Below are 8,374 nucleotides of genomic sequence, written 5' to 3' on the forward strand. Positions count from 1 at the left end.
GGTTTTCCCTCTACAATTTTTTTCCAGCCACTCATATGCGTGTACGTATATATATTACAGCAGAAACAGCCCTCCTTACGTTGTTGTCAATGTTTTTTTCTCCCCCAAGGTCGCCGCCAAATTGCATGATTTGTATCTCCAAAGTTGCAGCCACCAACCTAGTGTATGAATTGCTAAATTCAGCAACTTGTTTTAATTCACCAGCAGCCGGCAATTGTTCTCCACTTCCCCTCTCTTTTCTAATGCATGAGGATAGTTTCTTCCAACAGAAGGCAGCCCCGTTTTATATGGTTTTTATCTCCCCCACTAGCCGTTATCGATCCATGTATAATCTATCCCGAGCAGCCGGCAATTCCGTGATTGTTTGAGTAATTTCAACCAGCCGGCAGTTTTTTTCCCTCTTTTTCCTCCCTTCCAGCCGTCTGTTTTCTTCCTGCATGTGTTTGTATATATATATACCTCAACAATTAAACCCTTGTTGTAGCCCAATTAGGGGTCCAAAGCATGATTACATTTTGATTCCAAACAAGTCCAATTTAGGTCCAATGCGTTATTTCCACTTCCGGCAGATTCCTTTGCAATTCCAATAGGCAATTAAACTTTGTCCAATTTAGGAGTTGAAGCCCAAATTTGAATTCCAATGCATTATTTGTGTTCAATTCCTTTAATTTACAAAGTGTGAAATTTGATCCCCATACTTTTTGATTTTACCATTTTCGCCCCTTTTTACTTCTTTCCTTCTTCTTTTGCACTCTTTTTATCACTTCCATCGATCTACAAAACAATATCAAAATCACATATTAGCACTTCTAAAATACTCTTCAAGATGGCAAAATCATGAATTTAATGGCATAATATAATAATTGTAAATCACTCATCAAATACCCCCAAACTTAACTTTTTTCTTGTCCTCGAGCAAACACCAAACCAATAAAAATAATTAATGGACATACAAACACAACTAAGACAAAAAAATCACTTAAAACAAATTTCGCTAGATAGCTTGCCTTCATAGCTCGAGATTAACAACATAGCGTCAATTGCATGAATTACTTCAAAGTTATAATGCACAAGTTAAAATTCTCACCTATTCAATGCAAAACGGGTGTGTGTGTGTGTGTGTGTGAGAAGTTAATTGCAACGCTGTACAATAGTAAATTGATTCAATTCCCGACCTTAAAAGTCAAATATTTCCTAACTTCGCTTGTGGGATTCACACACCCCCAAACTTGTTCTCTTTTCACTTCCCAAGGTGTATTCTAAAGTTAATTTCCAATACTGAACTCTTACACCGCTCAAGTTTGGTTAGACATCACTAATTGCAGTTCATCATATCAACAAATGAGGATTCTCCTTATTTTTGACCGCTTCAACCTCTAAGAATAAATCAAGTTACTAACCCCTTATCAAAGATCTAATTCTCTAAAACAAGTGTTCGGGGCTTTATCAAGGCATGTGATTTCCAATTTTTTTTTTCAGATATAGATTTTATTCCTTAATCACCCTTTGTGCAGACGTCCCTCCCTTAAGAAAATGACCCCTGTAGCGAGCTTTAGGCCGATAACTCCCAAATCAGACGACTTTAGGGCACCAGGTTTTAAACCCCTACAGGCGAGTCATAAAGGCCACGAAGAGACAATTCACAATGAGATTATTAAAATTGTCCTCACTGAGATATATATATATTTTTTTGGCAATGATTAGTGCAATGCCCCTTATTAAACATTTATTCTAGAAAATTGACCTCTAACTTAAGGTTTTCACCCAATTTTCATCATATTAGTCTCAGACAATCCACACAAAATTTAGCACACATGGAATCCACATATATCTCCAAATTTCGCTACAACAGCTTAGCCTACCAAACAGCCTATATTTGGTTTAAGGATATAATGATGTTTAAAGGTTGTTTGGGTTTAGCATTAAGTTTTCTTATTCAACCTATAAACATAAATCAACCTACTCACACCCAACGTCAATGGTTATTCGATCGGGCACAATTTCGTGTTTTCTTAACAATGTGCATATCACTATTTCCAAAACACTCATTGATGAAATTCTTGAACTTGACATGTGTGAAACACAAATTTATCATCATAAGGCACATCCATCGATAGAGGGTTATAACCCGAGTGATGCTTGTTGACGTGTTACCGGAAAAGATTTTGAAAATATCACTAAAATTAGTACACATCACTTAAGTTTACCCTGCAAGGTTTTACAACACATTATCGCCCATGTCATACTTCCTCGAAAAGGACATTGGGACGAAGTCAACTTCCTCAACCTATTTATTCTCGACTCTTTTCTTATGAATCGAAAATTAGATTTTCCAACTTTGGTTATTGGAACTATGGAACGCGTGTGTAGAACCCCAAATAATTCTAGACACCTTAGTGGCACTAAGACATGAATATTCGATGACTAAAGTATACTTCAGATTTTTAATCTTATTTGAAACCCATTTTTGACATAGGAAACATTCGATTTGAAAAATTATATCTAAATAAAAGTTGTAGCTCTTTGAGTTAGCTTTCCAACATACTTTGAATTACCTCAATCGGATATCGGAAGAAGAAGTTATGATAGAAACACTGAAAGTTGTGCAGTGTCAACCGGACTACAATTGGTCGACCGAAATTGCCTGAAATGAAAATTCTCGTTTTTCTCTAGAATTTATATATTTATTTTCATCAATGATTTCCTCAAAGGGCCACCCACGTTTTTGGCAATAAAAATCCTACTAAATTGAAGCATTTAACCTCAAACTTAAATGACACCCATGTTTTCTCTCTTAAATGAAATTTAACCCTTCATTTGCTTTAAGTTATGGAATAGTTACCTATAAATGGAGACCTCATTTCACTCATTTTTTCTCACACCAAAAGCAAGAGTTTTTACATACTAAAGAAAGAGTTTCCAAGAGAGAAAAAGAGAGGGAGGAAAACTATTTTTCCTAAAAGTATAAGAAGTGTTTTCAAGTATCAATTCTCAACGATTTTCAAACATCCAAGGAGTGTATTTCTTTCAACGTCCAAGTTTCATCGAAGTTTTCAATTCAAGTTTTCAAAGTTTCAAAAGTATCAATCAAGGTAGGTAGAGGTGCAATATGTTTAATCGTGTTAAGTTATAAATTTCGATTCATGTTAATGTTCGTATGTCAAATGGTACTCCGGTATGACATACCCCTCTATGTTGAAAAAATGTTCGTTTGTCAAATGGTGCCCTCGGGTACGGCATACCCCTTCATATCAAATGGTGCCTCCGAGTATGACATGTATGAAAAGTTATAAAGTTAATGTTTTTGAAATATATAGCTTGATCACGAATGCACCTATGACACCTATTGAGTTTTTCATCTCACGAGTTTAGTTTCATCTCTACAGATTGAAGGAATTCTACCTCGGGTATGGATGGAGGAGAAGATGGAAAGTGATGCAACGAGCCCATGAAAATCCGATCAATAAGTGATTTGGATTTATTTTTATGAAATGTTTTCCAATGTTATTTCTTTAAAGTTTTGAATATCGCAGAATGCAAGAACAAGTTATGTTTTCTTCAAATAAATTACATTTTGTTGTTTTAAAAAATGATTCAGTGTTTTTGTTTAAAGTATTTGAAGTATTGTTATTTAAATTATTATCCGAAGATGTAAGCTTCCGCTAAAACGTATACATTTGTTACTAAGTTAAGTAAAGTAAGTAGCGTTCCGGTCCACTAGGGGTCGGGGCGTTACAGTGTGCATACCTCTCGAAAAACCAAAGCTCTTCCATATGGCATGCTTTTAACCAAAATTTTCGAACACTTTCATCTGCTGCTGGACAATGAGCATTTTGTCAAATTACATCCAACCGACACCATTAACATCAAAACACTTGCACGAATGCGAATCACAAAGGAAAATGGTCAATGGGTAGCACACACAAAGGGGTTCGATCGTACCTCGAGTCCATCCACTTTAGCTTTTGAAGGCGACGATGAGGATGATTCCGATGATGCTCCAATCCCTCCTTCCGACATTCCGAGCTCGAGTGGCCCTCAAGCATCAAGTAGAGGAAATAGCATGACCGAAGATCAATTCAACATCCTCAATGGCCTTATTGACTCTCTCACTTCCACCATCGACGGTTTTGGAAGTTTACTTCTCCAGCTTCAGGCACAACAAACGACTATCCAAGACAGGCAGGTGGAGATGCAAGCACAACAAATTGCCTTCTTTACTGATTTCTACTATCGATTCCCTCCGACACCATAGTTCACTCGCCGTCATTTATAATGCTTGTCTTTATGCTTTTCCTTTGAACATTGCACTACTATGCTTTTCTAACTATTTTTGGGCTTCATGCATTGTTATTGGACAAATCTATTTTGCTTCTATGTTCTTGCATTCAATGGTTGACTTCTTTTTGCTTATGCCAAAAGGGGGAAGTGATATGTGGATGATTATGCAAAAATATGCCAAATGGAAATAATAGTGTAATGGTTGATATGTGGATGATGTGATATGTGGATGATTATGGAATTAATAGTGTAATGGTTGATTGTGCATAATGTGTATGATTAAGGGGGAATATCTTCAATATATGATCATTGATGTGCAAAAGATAGGGGGAATATATATATTTGTTAAGTTTGTGAATCATTTGTCTTTTGCAAATCATCTTTTTTGTCATAATCAAAAAGGGGGAAATTGTTGACATGGTTGACTTTGGTCTATGTTTTGATTATAACAAACAAGATTTTATTTTGGTTCTAACAAACTTACTTTTGAATCATGATAGTTGAAATCAAATCGACCATCACATCAAAATGAAGTTTCATGCATAAGACAAGATAAATGCACTCATGAAGAACGAAACGAATGTCAATGTCAAAAGGAATCAAGATCGAAGTCATAAACCTTGATAATCGAACATATTGAAGAAAACTATATTAGAACCCTTGAATTTATATGTAAAGGTATAAGATGTTAATTTTTAGCAAAGAAGTCTCGAGAGCTCAAAATAAAATCATTCAAGGCAAAATCCTTTTTGAGCTACCGGACGGTCCGGTAAAGGTCATTGCGGAACGGTCAATTTTTTTAACGTTCTGACACCTGTCTCACCAACGGCTAGTAGCCTTGTCCGGTACGTACCGGACGGTCGGTACACTTGTCCGATGGGGCAGACTCTTGACCGTTAGGAAGATCTTTGAGAACTACAAATACCACTTTCTCTTCACTATTCAAAACAATTGTTCATAAAAATTAAGTGAAGTATTTTATTGATTCTCTCAACCTTATTTTTCACTCTTTTAAAAGATCAAATCATTCATTTATTGAAAAACGTTTTGAGTGATCAAAAGTTGAAAAATCATTTATCTCAACTAAAGTTTTTCAATCAAAACACTTGAGCTACCTTCTTTGCTCTCAATTAAAGTGTTTACCTAATTCTCTCTTATATTCAAACTAAGTCTATATCATTTATTAAGAGAGAAGTTTTTCACTTGTAATTTCAATTCTCTTATTTTTGGATTGTAGGTCATGTTGAGGTCTCGGATATCTTAACGATGTAAAAGGATCAGTGCTCTTTGATTGTAAGTCACCGGAAGCTTTGTAAATGTTGGATTGCACCATAAGTCAATCAAATATAGTGGAAAATGCCTTGCTCGTGACGGAGAGCTTGATAATGGGAGACGTAGATCGTGATTGGATCGAAACTCCTTATTACATCGTTTGCACTCTCTTTTCCCTTCCTCACATTACTTTTGTGTTATCTTGTTTATTCATAGTTATTTGCTTAAATTTGCGTTAATTTTTGAAAAAGGTTCAAATAACCAATTCACCCCCCTCTTGGTTAGTTGTTTTTGGGCTTTTAGAGAAGATGAGGACGGCCTGAGAGATACCCCTTGAAGCCACGGGAATAACACTTGGTAGAGAGACCCAATCTTGAGTGGGGTTCGAATCCCTCCTTACCCACAACCGGTCCAAAACAAAAGGGAAGTACTTTCCCTAAGTAAGACTTCGAAACTAAGACAAAAACGTGGGTTGCTAAGCTCGCTTTGACGCCTTAATTAATCGACATCTTTATCAAAATGGCCCAAGATTTTTTTAAAATAGTAAGATCTTTCCCCATTTTTGTTGATAGTGTCTACTATTTTATTTAATATAACAATATCGCTCACTCATTCAATTCATAAGTGGAAAGTGACGTTGTATCATTCCTAAAAAAAATACACTGCACGCTAAGTTGAATGAATTTCTTCAAAAAGAAAGAAGCCTGCTGAAATGAAAGGGATACTCAATTTGAGTAATACCTCTTCCTATTTTAGTGACAAGAGAAGGTCTTCCACGCATGAGTCATCAAGAAAATCCCATTAAATTTATTTAATATACCTGAAAAATCTTCTTCAAAGACTGGCTCACTACCACCGCCGCCGCAAGGCAAAGCCGATAAAGCCTTATCTTTGCAAGAACGAATAGTCAAGAACTGATCCACATACACATACATTAAATACAATAAGAGCGCCGACAACTTCCATGTTTTGCAACACCCATCGCCTCCAGATCGAAAAACCAAAAAACCCCCCAAAAGTGCAGATCAACACCCATCGTGACGCTGCGTTCACAACAACATCACCTCTCCATGTCGGGTCGACATCGGCGCATCTCCTTCATTGCCGGTTGCAATGTTTGAGAGAGAAGCTGGCGTCAAGAGAGAATGAAGAGACGACTATTTGGGAAGAGAGAAAGTAGACCAAAGTGACACGGGCTTGAATGAGTTTCTCTTTCGTGTTTCTCGTGTTTTCAAAAAAATTTGGGTTTTGTACAAAAAAATGTCCAGAACTTCCAAATTTACATTTTGCATTTTCTTTACAAATTCGGTTTTCATTTTTGAAAATTCAATTTTCGAAAATGGAAAAAAGAACGCATTTTCACCATTTTGAAAAATCGAAAACAGAAAACGGCAAAGAGAACACACCCTTATTAATGCCAAAAAAGACCAACTACACATGATCTCTAACTTTTGGATATGGTCACATTTTCACCCTTTATTTTTGTTTATTGGCATTTAAGTATTCAACCTTCTAATTTAGGTAAAATTTCGATCCTGTTCAAATTTTCAGTTAACAATAAAAATGTGTTTGATTGACATGAAAAAAATACCTAGAAATGGAAATGTTTTCCTTGTTTTGAGGAAAACAAAAACATACTTCCTCCTAAGAAAAGATTTTTCTTAAAAAAAAAAATTAGACATATTGTCAAAAGTTGTAGAATATTTTCAATAAAAAAGAAATAGCAATCAAAATCCAAATTAGGAATTTAGATAAAAGAAATTGATATTTTTCATGAAAAATAAATGCAATCAAACACACCCTAAGTGTCAAAAGCACAAATTTTCTTTTAGACATAAGTAAACAAAAATAAAAATAAAAAATAAAAAAATTCCATCTTATGCCTACCCTCATCCATATAACGCCCTACCTCTTGAGCTTCCACCTTGCTGCTGCCAACCCCTCATAGAATACAATTCATGTAATGTGTAATAAATTTTTTAAAGTTTTTTTTTTTCAAACAAACACGTAACAAATGGTTGTGGCTAGCGAAAAGTTGACTGGTGGATTGACGGGATAATTTGACAAAATTGTCTTTACAAAGAATGAAATTGGACATAAATCTATGGTTGAGAACTAAATTATTAAGAACTATTAAATATGGATTAAAATTTTAAGGTTGAAGGGAACTGTTAATGTAATAAGTTATTTAGTTTAAGGGTAGATTTCCCTTTTATTATTTTTACTATATAAACTCTTGTATCCCACATATTTGACCTAAGTTTGGAGGCTCCTCTCCATTTTTCATCAGTTTCTTCTTCTCTTATGACCATTTGTTTAGCATATTGGTTTGTTGTTTTCTACATGGTATCAGAGCGAGTATAATTTTGGGTTAAACTTTCAAAGTCTCAATTCTCCGACGAGTGGCCTCGTGCCGCTCGTTCAGCAGTCAAAATTTGTTCGTTTTCGACGGTCAAAATTTGTTCTTTCTCTGAGGTTAAAAAAGAATTTGTTGTAGGTTATGGAGGAGGAAGACGCAAGGTTGAATTCGGGTCAGTGTATGAGGTAGGCTGGGTAATGGGTTTTAGGTCTTGAAGTCTGTGGATTAGTTGGGCCTGCTGGGGTCGTTATCGGGTGAATAGGCCAGGTAGAGTTGGGCAAGGTTTGTGTTCTGGACTCTTTTTGTGGGCTAGGTAATTATAATTGGCATTGGAGTTTAGTTGGGCTAGGTAATTTATTTTCGACTATGTGGGTTTCGGTTAATATATATGGATTGTTTGTTGGACTTGAACTCTGTGTTGGGCAAAAAAAGGGGGGGAGAGATTGGGCTGATTTTGTTTGA

This window comes from Olea europaea, unplaced genomic scaffold, assembly GCF_002742605.1.
Source record: "Olea europaea var. sylvestris unplaced genomic scaffold, O_europaea_v1 scaffold927, whole genome shotgun sequence".
Lineage (NCBI taxonomy): Eukaryota > Viridiplantae > Streptophyta > Magnoliopsida > Lamiales > Oleaceae > Olea > Olea europaea.